Source organism: Lepidochelys olivacea (assembly GCF_965140295.1).
Source record: "Lepidochelys olivacea isolate rLepOli2 genome assembly, chromosome: 3".
NCBI classification, from domain to species: Eukaryota; Metazoa; Chordata; order Testudines; family Cheloniidae; genus Lepidochelys; species Lepidochelys olivacea.
Window position 1 is genome coordinate 102,439,951 of NC_140413.1, and position 13,375 is coordinate 102,453,325.

Below are 13,375 nucleotides of genomic sequence, written 5' to 3' on the forward strand. Positions count from 1 at the left end.
TTTTTCAGACCTACTGTCTGATTGTTTTTATAATGCTCTCTATTTTCTCTATTGCAAACAGGTAGGGCAAAAAATACAATTATATTTAATCAGACATTTTATAGATTGGTAAACTTGTTATAAATTCGAATGAATCCTAGAATCCTAGAAATGTAGGATTGGAAGGGACCTTGGTAGATCTAGTCCAGTCTCCTGCACTGAGGTAAGAGTATTACCTAGACCACCCTGAGAGTTGTTTGTCTAACCTGGTCTTAAAAACCTCCAGTGACAGAGATTCCACAACCTCCCTAAGTAATTCATTCCCATGCTTAACTCTTCTTACAGTTAGGAAGTTTTTCCTAATGTCTAACCTAATCTCCCTTGCTGCAATTTAAGCCCTTTACTTCTTGTCCTGTTCTCAGTGGATAAGGAGAACAATTTATCACCATCCTCTTGTATGTATTTGAAGACTGTTATCATGTCCCACCTCGGTCTTCTCTTCTCCAGACTAAACAAACACAATGTTTTCAATCTTTCCACATAGGCCATGTTTGCTAGATCTTTAATCATTTTTGTTGCTTTCCTCTAGACTTTTTTTTTAACAGTATTACATTGTTGACTCATATTAGTTTGTGATCCACTATGACCGCCAGATCCCTTTCTGCAGTATTCTTTCCTAAGCAGCTATTTGCCGTTTTGTATTTGTGCAACTGACTGTTCCTTCCTAAGTATAGTACTTTGCATTTGTCCTTACTGATTTTCATCCTATTTATTTCAGACCATTTCTGCAGTTTATCAATATCATTTTAATTCTAATCTTGTCCTCTCCAAAGTGCTTGGGACCCCTCCCAACCTGGTATCATCTACAGACTTTATAAGTGTACTCTCTATGCCATTATACAAATAATTTTGAAGATATTGAATAGAACCAGAACCAGGACAGATCCCTGTGGGATCCCACTTGATATGCCCTTCTAGCTTGACTGTTAACCATTGATAACTACTCTGAGTATGGTTTTCCAACCAGTTGTGTCCCCACCTTTTAGATTTGTCTAGACTATATTTCTCTTGTTTTCTTTCATGTAAGATAGTATCCAAAGCTTTACTAAAGTCAAGAAACATCACTTTAACTGCTTCCCCTCCCATCCAGAAGGCTTGTTACCCCTGTCAAAGAAGGATGTTGGGTTGGGTTGACATGATTTGTTCTTGACAAATCCATGTTGACTGTTACTTATCACCTTATAATCTTCCATGTGCCTACAAATAGATTGACTATTTCCTCCATTATTTTTCCAGGATATCAAAGTTAAGTTGACTGGTCTATAATTCCCTGGGTTGTCCTTATTCCCCCATTTTAAAGATAGATACTATATTTGTCCTTTTTCCAGTCCTCTGAGATCTCTCCTATCCTGAAGTTCTCAAAGATAATTGCCAATGGCTCAGATCTCTTCAGCCAGCTCCTTAAGTATTCTAGGATGCATTTCATCAGACCCTGCTGACTTGAAAACATCTAACTTGTCTAAGTAATTCTTAACTTGTTCTTTACCTATTTTAGCTGCATATCCTACCGCATCTACACTAATGTTCACTACTTCCGTTATCCAATCACTGCCAACTTTTTTTTGATGAAAACTGAATTTTGAAAAGGCATTTAACACTTTGCCCATTGCTGCATTTTCTGCTGTTGTCTTTCCCTCCTCATTTAGTAATGAACCTGCCCTGTCTTTGGTCTTTCTCTTGCTTCTAGTATATTTGTAAAATGTTGTGGGGTTTTTTCTTATCCTTTATGTCCTTAGCAAGTTTAATCTCATTTTGTGCCTTGGCCTTTCCAATGTTGTCCCTACGTGCTTGTTTTTCTTACTATGTACATTGTTCATAATTTGACCTAGTTTCCACTTTTTGTATTACTCTTTTTGTTGAGTTTCAGATTGTTGAAGATCTCCTGGTTAAGCCAGCACGGTCTCTTACCAGACTTCCTATCTTTCCTATTCATTGGGATAATTTGATTTTATGACATTAATAATGTGTCTTTAAAAACCTGCCAACTCCGCTGAACTCTTTTTCCCCCTTTAGAGATGCTTCCAACAGGATCTTATCTACCAATTCTCTGACTTTGCTAAAGTCTGTGTTGTTGAAGTCCGTTGCCTTTATTTCACTGTTTTGCTTCTTACTGTTTCTTAGAATCATAAACTCTGTCATTTCATGATCAATTTCACCCAAGTTGCATTCCACCTTCAAAATTTTAACCAGTTCCCCCTATTTGTCAAAATCAACTCTAGAACAGCCTTTTCCATAGTCTCTTTCTCCACATTCTGTAATAAAAAGTTGTCTCCAATGCATTCCAATAAGTTGTTGGATACTTTGTGTTCTGCTGTATTTCTCAACAGATGTTTGGGAAGTTGAAGTCCCCCATCATCACCAAGTCCTGTGCTTTGGACGATTGTTGGCTTTTTAAAAAAAAAAAAAAAAGCCTCATCCATGTCTTCTTCCTGGTTAGATGGTATAAAGTATACCCCTCCCATGACATCACCTTTGTTTTTTACCCCTTTTATCCTTACCCAGAGACTTTCAACAGGTCTGTTTCCACTTCTATCTTTGTCTCAGTCCAAGTGTATACATATTTGATATACAAGGCAGCACTTCCTCCCCTTTCTCCCTGTCTGTCCTTCATGAACAAGCTTCTGTACCAATATTCCAGTCTTGTGAATTATACCATCAAGTTTCTGTGATGTCACAATTGTAAATATTCACTAGTATCTCTAGTTCTTCCTGTTTATTCCCCATACTTCTTGCATAAGTATGCAGAGATCTAAGATGTTCATTAGATTTCTCCTCTATATTCCCTGTTGTCTCTCCTTTGTTCCTGCTGTGATTGCCCATCTTCCCCCTAGATTCCAACTGTTCACCCAAGTGTCCATGTTGTGGACTTTCCTGTGACCTTTTGTCTCCTGCCCCTGTCAAACCTAATTTAAAGCCTTCCTCACTAGGTTAGTCAGTCTGTATCCAAAGATACTCTTCCCCTTCCTCGATAGGTGGACCCCCATACATGCTCAGCAGTCCTTCTTCTCAGAATAGCATTCCATGGTCAAGGAAGCTGAATCTTTCCTGGCGACACCATCCACTCAGCCAGGCATTCATCTCCAGGATATGTCTGTCTTTGCCTGTGCTCCTATCCTTGACTACTGGAAGGATCGATGAGAACACCACCTCCGCACCCAATTCCTTCACCCTTATTCCCAGTGCCCTGTAGTCACTTGTGATCTGCTTAGTGTCATACTTCGTATTAATGCCCCGTGGATGAGCAGTATGAGGTAGTAGTCAGAGGGCCGGATGATCCATGGCAAGGTCAGGCTTGACAAAGCCCTGGCTGGGATGATTTAGTTGGGGATTGGTCCTGCTTTGAGCAGGGGATTGGACTAGATGACTTCCTGAGGTCCCTTACAACCCTGATATTCTATGATTCTATGAATCTTTCCACGATGTCTCCGATATGTGACTCTGGCAGGCAGCACACCTCCTTGGATGCTACATCAGGCTGGCAGATGGATGCCTCTGTTCCCCTTAGAAGGAAGTCACTGACTACCACCATCCTTCATATCCTCTTGGGAGTGGTGGCCACAATCCTCCTAGCCTTGGAGGTACGGGGCTTCTCCTCCACCACCTTTGGGGGACATTCCTCATCTCTCGTTGCCAGGGCAACATATTATTTTTATCTCTGTGGAATCTCTGAGATTCTTTTCCATTCATTTGTGTGGGAAGACTGCAAGATTAAGATTTATGGTCATCCTTGCTATTTCTTGAGTGGTCATTAGCAGTATGATCCAGATCTGTTAAATTCAATGGAAAAATTCCCACTGACTTTAATGCACTTTGGACCTGGTCTTAGGTGTCTGAATTAATGACTATTCGTTATTACTTTAAGTTATAAAGTCCTTGGCAAGTACTGTATTCTCAGTTGTCTGAGTCTATTGTTCGTGCTCAACAAATTATAAAAGTAAAAATAATAATTCTACTCCGGGTATTCTAAATGTCGCTGTTGAGATTTGGATTGTCCACAGCTAATTCTCTTTGGTTAGGCTACAATCTAGGCTAATGTATTAATCTACCTTTATGTGTATTATCTTGTCTTACTGATCAGATCACTTTGTGATCCATTTCTTCATATATGAGTGGGCTTTTCCATTTTTGTCATTAAGTTGTGCAGTCTCCTCCTAACAATCATTTTTTGTTCCACTTCAGGTACAACACCATTGTTTGCCAACTGAGCCACTACTTTAATTATCCTTTTACCATTCTGCAATTAACAAAATACATTTCTGTTTTGTTTGCTTGAAACACATCTTGTTCGTGGCATTTACAGTTTCTGAAAATTAACTAAATGCATGGATTTCATTTAGCATTTAGTTCATGATGTTCAATGATTATATCTCAGGTAACGATAATGTTGGGCTGCTTTTTCTATTTGTATTAGATGACAGAGTGACACTTTCTTAAACAACTATTGTGGAGATTAAATTGTTAGTAAAGCTAGTAGCTAAAATATATTTCTGGGTGGGATTAAATTGATTTTTTTTCTTTTAAAAAATAATTTTTCTGTTATTTCAAAAGCTAAAAAAATACCAAAAACTTCCCATGAAAAATTTAGTTTAAAAAGCCATTTTTTTCCCAAATAAGTTTGTCCAATTTTGCAGTAGTTCTATTTAGGACTAAATTTTCAACAGGGCTTCAGCCTGGTTTCCCTTTAGCAGGCACAGTTTGCACCTTTAAGTCCACTTGAGACATATGTAGTTCCCTTCTTTAACTCTCAGCAGAACACAGGCCTGGGCTCACCTCTTTGCTCCTCTCTCTCTGATTACACTGGCAGCCAGCATACCTTCCAGCCACCTATCTTCTGCAGCAGCTGGCTGCAGCAGTTGTTGGGGGGCGGGGAGGAAGAGTAAGTCTGCTTCCTGATGGTAAGGCAAGGTGGCTGCTTTCTGACATAACAAAGACTCTGTCTGTCAAAGGATTAGGCTGGCTAAAGTCCAGGCCAGCTGGGCAGGAACTTTTTTTTTCTGACTCATTTTGCCAGGGTACAAGTGTTCCACTTTGTTCCTTAGGTGTTTGTCCAAACTAAATGTTGTCTGATAAAAATGAAAAATTTACAATTCATTTGAAATTGAAAATGGTGCCGATAATCATATGATACCATGGGCCCAGTGCCGGCTGCACTTTCATCTCTTGCAACCCTATTGCACAAGCGGTATGTCAGAGCAGAATTTGGCCCCAGGGCTTCAAAAAAGTTAATACCAAGACCTCTGTCAGCAGTTTGTGAACCTTGGGAAAGATTTACAGTGGTTCAACCCTTGCAAATTTAACACGAATCTTGCAATATGTGTTGATTTTGTTAAAATTTCAATTGCTGGAGACAAGCGATTACATGAGACTCTCAGACATCATTGGGAAGGAAAAGTAAATTTCTAGACTACATGGTTGTGGAGAAGAGGTTTAAAAATGTGATGCAGGGTCCAGCTGGGCTCAAAATAGAAGAGAAATAAAAAGAAACCAAAATGTATTCGTTGTAAAAAACTGCGTGATTTTTTAAGCCAATCTTATGATTTTTTTTAGAGGACTTGACTCATGATTATTGAACTGTTGGGGTTGGCAATAGCAAAAGAGAAACACAAATCAACAGATCTCAATTTAAACTTAAAGTTTAAGTCTTAGGTTTCAGTTTAAATTTAAGATCTTTTTGCACTTCCTCCAGATCTGGGGTTTGGGCTCATGCTCCTATTTAATAAAAAGGGTACTGTCAAGTTAAGTGAGTAAAGAGGTGCTGTCAAATGAGGTAAATAGCTAACTATGATCACCATATGCTCCCCTGTTCTGTTTCATGCTGTATTATTTTCACTTATGCCTTTAAGTGTTTTTGGGCAGGACTCTGATGATTGTTCAGTACCGAGAGAGTACAATCAACAAAATAATATTTACTATAGTGATACAGAGCTACTGGAACCTAGCCAAAAGGCACAGTGGTGCTTATGAGCAAAAGATAAAAGCAGAACCAGTGGGACCATCTAAACTGAATTTTGAGGTTCCCTTAACAAGAAAGAGAGGACTGACGTCTTGCCAGTAATACTATACTTTCATATTATATCTGATTTGCATTTGAATTATAACATCTACAGAGCTTAATATGGCCTTGATTCTCCACTGCACTACTCCAGTTTTACAGTTCTGTAACTACATTGATCTCAGAGTAGCAGCCGTGTTAGTCTGTATTCGCAAAAAGAAAAGGAGGACTTGTGCCACCTTAGAGACTAACAAATTTATTTGAGCATAAGCTTTCATGAGCTACAGCTCGCTTCATTGGATGCATTCAGTGGAAAATATAGTGGGGAGATTTATAGACCTAGAGAACATGAAACAATGGGTGTTACCATACACACTGTAAGGAGAGTGATCACTTAAGATGAGCTATTACCATCAGGAGAGCGGGGGAGGGGGGGGAGAAAACCTTCTGTAGTAAAACCTCTCCAACGCATCATCAAGGATCTACAACCTATCCTGAAGGATGACCCATCATGCTCACAGATCTTGGGAGACAGGCCAGTCCTTGCCTACAGACAGCCCCCCAACCTGAAGCAAATACTCGCCAGCAACCACACACCACGCAACAGAACCACTAACCCAGGAACCTATCCTTGCAATGAAGCCCGTTGCCAACTGTGTCCACATATCTATTCAGGGGACACCATCATAGGGCCTAATCACATCAGCCACGCTAAGAGAGGCTCGTTCACCTGCACATCTACCAATGTGATACACACCATCATGTGCCAGCAATGCCCCTCTGCCACGTACACTGGTCAAACTGGACAGTCTCTACGTAAAAGAATTAATGGACAAAAATCAGACGTCAAGAATTATAACATTCCAAAACCAGTTTGAGAACACTTCAATCTCTTTGGTCACTCAATTAGAGACCTAAAAGTGGCAATTCTTCAAAAAAAAAAACCTTCAAAAACAGACTCCAATGAGGGACTGCTGAATTGGAATTAATTTGCAAACTGGATACAATTAACTTAGGCTGGAATAGAGACTGGAAGTGGATGGGTCATTACACAAAGGGTATGTCTACACTACGAAATTAGGTCGAATTTATAGAAGTCGTTTTTTTTTAAATCGGTTTTATATATTCGAGTGTGTGTGTCCCCACAGAAAATGCTCTAAGTGCATTAAGTGCATTAACTCGGCGGAGCGCTTCCACAGTACCGAGGCAAGCGTCGACTTCCGGAGCGTTGCACTGTGGGTAGCTATCCCACAGTTCCCGCAGTCTCCGCTGCCCATTGGAATTCTGGGTTGATATCCCAATGCCTGATGGGGCTAAAACATTGTCGCGGGTGGTTCTGGGTACATATCGTCAGGACCCCGTTCCCACCCTCCCTCCCCCCGTGAAAGCAAGGGCAGACAATCATTTCGCGCCTTTTTTGTCTGCTGCCAGCCAAAGATGTAAAGGATAGATGGAGTGGGTCAGAACAAGAAATAGACCAGATTTGTTTTGGACTCATTTTCCTCCTCCCCTGTCTAGATCACACTGCAGTCAGTCACAGAGAAGGCGCAGCAAGGTTAATCTAGCCATGTATCAATCAGAGGCCAGGCTAACCTCCTTGTTCCAATAACAACGATAACTTTGGTGCACCATTTCTTATTGGAACCCTCCGTGCAGTCCTGCCTGAAATACTCCTTGATGTACAGGCACATCCTTTGTTGATTTTAGCTCCCTGAAGCCAACCCTGTAAGCCGTGTCGTCAGTCGCCCCTCCCTCCGTCAGAGCAACGGCAGACAATCGTTCCGCGCCTTCTTTCTGTGCGGACGCCATACCAAGGCAAGCATGGAGGCCGCTGAGCTCATTTTGGCAATTAGGAGCACATCAACCACCACACGCATTATCCAGCAGTATATGCAGCACCAGAACATGGCAACGCGATACCGGGCGAGGAGGCGATGTCAGCGCGGTCCCGTGAGTGATCAGGACATGGACACAGATTTCTCTGAAAGCATGGGCCCTGCCAATGCATGCATCATGGTGCTAATGGGGCGGGTTCATGCTGTGGAACGCCAATTCTGGGCTCGGGAAACAAGCACAGACTGGTGGGACCGCATAGTGTTGCAGGTCTGGGATGATTCCCAGTGGCTGCGAAACTTTCGCATGCGTAAGGGCACTTTCATGGAACTTTGTGACTTGCTTTCCCCTGCCCTGAAGCGCATGAATACCAGGATGAGAGCAGCCCTCACAGTTGAGAAGCGAGTGGCGATAGCCCTGTGGAAGCTTGCAACGCCAGACAGCTACCGGTCAGTTGGGAATCAATTTGGAGTGGGCAAATCTACTGTGGGGGCTGCTGTGATGCAAGTAGCTCACGCAATCAAAGATCTGCTGATATCAAGGGTAGTGACCCTGGGAAATGTGCAGGTCATAGTGGATGGCTTTGCTGCAATGGGATTCCCTAACTGTGGTGGGGCTATAGACGGAACCCATATCCCTATCTTGGCACCGGAGCACCAAGCCGCCGAGTACATAAACCGCAAGGGGTACTTTTCGATAGTGCTGCAAGCTCTGGTGGATCACAAGGGACGTTTCACCAACATCAACGTGGGATGGCCGGGAAAGGTGCATGACGCTCGCATCTTCAGGAACTCTGGTCTGTTTCAAAAGCTGCAGGAAGGGACTTTCTTCCCAGACCAGAAAATAACTGTTGGGGATGTTGAAATGCCTATATGTATCCTTGGGGACCCAGCCTACCCCTTAATGCCATGGCTCATGAAGCCGTACACAGGCAGCCTGGACAGTGGTCAGGAGCTGTTCAACTACAGGCTGAGCAAGTGCAGAATGGTGGTAGAATGTGCATTTGGACGTTTAAAGGCGCGCTGGCGCAGTTTACTGACTCGCTTAGACCTCAGCGAAACCAATATTCCCACTGTTATTACTGCTTGCTGTGTGCTCCACAATATCTGTGAGAGTAAGGGGGAGACATTTATGGCGGGGTGGGAGATTGAGGCAAATCGCCTGGCTGCTGGTTACGCGCAGCCAGACACCAGGGCGGTTAGAAGAGCTCAGGAGGGCGCGGTACGCATCAGAGAAGCTTTGAAAACCAGTTTCATGACTGGCCAGGCTACAGTGTGAAAGTTCTGTTTGTTTCTCCTTGATGAAACCCCCCGCCCCTTGGTTCACTCTACTTCCCTGTAAGCTAACCACCCTCCCCTCCTCCCTTTAATCACCGCTTGCAGAGACAATAAAGTCATTGCTGCTTCACAGTCATGCATTCGTTATTCATTCATCACACAAATAGGGAGATGACTACCAAGGTATCCCAGGAGGGGTGGTGGAGGAGGGAAGGAAAATGCCACACAGCACTTTAAGCACAGCACTTTAAAAGTTTACAACTTTAAAATTTATTGAATGACAGCCTTCTTTTTTTGGGCAATCCTCTGTTGTGGAGTGGCTGGTTGGCCGGAGGCCCCCCCACCGCGTTCTTGGGCGTCTGGGTGTGGAGGCTATGGAACTTGGGGAGGAGGGCGGTTGGTTACAGAGGGGCAGCAGTGGCAGTCTGTGCTCCAGCTGCCTTTGCTGCAGCTCAACCATACACTGGAGCATTCTTGTTTGGTCCTGCAGCAGCCTCAGCATTGAATCCTGCCTCCTCTCATCACGCTGCCGCCACATTTGAGCTTCAGCCCGCCACTTACTCTCTGCAGCCCGCCACTTACTCTCTTCAGCCCTCCACCTCTCCTCCCGGTCATTTTGTGCTTTCCTGCACTCTGACATTATTTGCCTCCACGCATTCGTCTGTGCTCTGTCAGTGTGGGAGGACAGCATTAGCTCGGAGAACATTTCATCTCGAGTGCGTTTTTTTTTCTTTCTAAGCTTCACTAGCCTCTGGGAAGGAGAAGATCCTGTGATCATTGAAACACATCCAGCTGGTGGAGAAAAAAAAAGGGACAGCGGTATTTAAAAAGACACATTTTATAAAACACTCGCTACACTCTTTCAGGGTAAACCTTGCTGTTAACATTACATACATAGCACATGTGCTTTCGTTACAAGGTCGCATTTTGCCTCTCCTCCCACCGCGTGACTACCCCCTCAACCTTCCCCCCTCCCTGTGGCTAACAGCGGGGAACATTTCTGTTCAGCCACAGGCAAACAGCCCAGCAGGAATGGGCTATACTGAGTGTCCCTGAAGAAAAGCACCCTATTTCAACCAGGTGACCATGAATTATATCTCACTCTCCTGAGGATAACACAGAGAGAGAAAGAACGGATTTTGGTTGAATGCCAGCAAACATACACTGCAATGCTTTGTTCTACAGTGATTCCCGAGTATGTGTTACTGGCCTGGAGTGATAAAGTGTCCTACCATGAAGGACGAAATAAGGCTGCCCTCCCCAGAAACCTTTTGCAAAGGCTTTAGGACTACATCTAGGAGAACCGCAAATGCCAGGGCAAAGTAATCCTTTCACATGCTTGCTTTTAAACCATGTATAGCATTTTAAAAGGTACACTCACCAGAGGTCCCTTCTCCGCCTGCTGGGTCCAGGAGGCAGCCTTGGGTGGGTTCGGGGGGTACTGGCTCCAGGTCTAGGGTGAGAAACAGTTCCTGGCTGTCGGGAAAACCGGTTTCTCCGCTTGCTTGCTGTGAGCTATCTACAACCTCCTCCTCCTCCTCATCTTCTTCGTCCCCAAAACCTGCTTCCGTATTGCCTCCATCTCCATTGAAGGAGTCAAACAACACGGCTGGGGTAGTGGTGGCTGAACCCCCTAAAATGGCATGCAGCTCATCATAGAAGCGGCATGTTTGGGGCTCTGACCCAGAGCAGCTGTTCACCTCTCTGGTTTTCTGGTAGGCTTGCCTCAGCTCCTTCAGTTTCATGCGGCACTGCTTCGGGTCCCTGTTATGGCCTCTGTCCTTCATGCCCTGGGAGATTTTGACAAAGGTTTTGGCATTTCGAAAACTGGAACGGAGTTCTGATAGCACGGATTCCTCTCCCCAAACAGCGATCAGATCCCGTACCTCCCGTTCGGTCCATGCTGGAGCTCTTTTGCGATTCTGGGACTCCATCATGGTCACCTGTGCTGATGAGCTCTGCATGGTCACCTGCAGCTTGCCACGCTGGCCAAACAGGAAATGAGATTCAAAAGTTCGCGGTTCTTTTCCTGTCTACCTGGCCAGTGCATCTGAGTTGAGAGTGCTGTCCAGAGCGGTCAGAATGGAGCACTCTGGGATAGCTCCCGGAGGCCAATACCATCAAATTGTGTCCACAGTACCCCAAATTCGAGCTGGGAACGTCGATTTAAGCGCTAATCCACTTGTCAGGGGTGGAGTAAGGAAATCGATTTTAAGAGCCCTTTAAGTCGAAATAAAGGGTTTCACTGTGTGAACGGGTGCAGGTTTAAATCGATTTAACGTTGCTAAATTTGACCTAAAGTCCTAGTGTAGACCAGGGCAAAGTAAAACTATTTCCCCATGTTTATTTCCCACCCCCCACCCCCCCCACTGTTCCTCAGATGTTCTTGTCAACTGCTGGAAATGGCCCACCTTGATTACCACCACAAAAGGTTTTCTTCCCCTCCCCCCCCCTCCTGCTGGTGATAGCTCATCTTAAGTGATCACTCTCCTTACAGTGTGTATGGTAACACCCACTGTTTCATGTTCTCTATGTATATAAATCTCCCCACTGTATTTTCCACTGAATGCATCCGATGAAGTGAGCTGTAGCTCATGAAAGCTTATGCTCAAATAAATTTGTTTGTCTCTAAGATGCCACAAGTACTCTTTTCTTTTTACATTGATCTATTTACACAGGTAGAAAATTGGAGTAACACAGTGACGATGAATCAGGACTTCAACCTTGTCAAGAAAAGATTATGGACCAGATCTTCGTCTGTTTTAAATCCTCCTAGCTTCATTGACTTCAAAGGAGCTGCATCAATTTATGCTAGCTCAGAATCTGGCACTATTTGTAATAATTCAAAAGTAACCAGGAAGTGTTGAAATCATAAACATTCCTATTGATTAGCATGGTGTTAACATAGTTTACTCTTGTATTTTGATTTATATCTCATATTCCCAAATATGAATCATGCTCTAATTACAAACATATTAGACTTTTTTTTTTTGGCCTTGAAACATTTTATTTTTTAAAGATAATTGAATTTCAACTGTTTGAAACTTACCCACAGTTTGGGATTATGCTGCTCTCTGATCCGAGTAACTGATGTTTTTCAAATTCCTTGGTGCACAGATTGCAATACTAATCAGTCAGGTGAAATAGGAACAAGTAACTGGTACTTTCTGTAATTTCTAGCACTACAAACGGTGACTCCAACATTTATGCTTGAGTTGAACTAACCTTGGAATGTCTGCTCACATTCACCTGAAAGTCAATGGACATCTGGAGCCAAACAGCCTTTACAGACTAGCTTCTAAAAATGGGAAACATAAACAAAACAACAAGAGCAACACAGCCTCTTAAGCATGTCTCCTAAGTTTTACTACAGGAGACTGGGGAATTGGTAATGGAATACCGAAGCCATTCACCTCGAGATTCCCAATCTGAATCTGATCCAGATTAATATTGACTTAAAGTCTTTCATATCTGACAGCTATTCATTGGTCTCTGTAAAATCGTTAGTGGTCTCAGGCCAATTTCTGGTGGATATCTATCTTCACAGCTGGTACTAAGTAGCAGCCTTGTTCACAGGCACAGCAGAGGGGCCAAGGAGAGAATCAACATGGAGTCTGAACTGCAACTCTCTCCCTTAAAGGTGGTCCCTACAGGTCAAGGATAAGGTACTTTAGCAGGGAAGTGTGGGACAGCCTGCAGTGCTGATGCTTGTGGGGTCAGTAGAGGGATTTATTTCATAATGACAATGGGCCAGAGGGGTGAAAGGGAAAGAGTGACCCCAGGGCAGTAGTAAAAGGGAGTTACTAAGTGCTGGGAGAGGGCACATCAGTTGCAGTGTTGCCATGCCAAGGCCTTTGCTTGTCAATGGCATATCATAGTAATAACTATGCTTTGCACTTGAATAGCAGTTGTCATTCAAGGATCCCCCTTCAAGATGGGGAGATTTTCCCAAGCACAAATAACAGCTAGGCATATAATTTCCATTGTAAGTCAATGGGAACTAGGTCCCTAATTACCATCAGTGTCTTTGAAAGTCTGATTGGCCCCCTGAAATATATATTACAGAATAACTTGTGCTCATGGTTTCTTAGTTGAAAAAACTGTTCATTCTCCTATTACATGTTGGGTTTTTTCCAACTACACAAAGAAATGAAAGGAAACACTGGTAACCTCCAAATTAATGTCAGTCTTTGAGGTGACTATAATTGTAGATTTTGCTCCTGGGTTGTGCTAA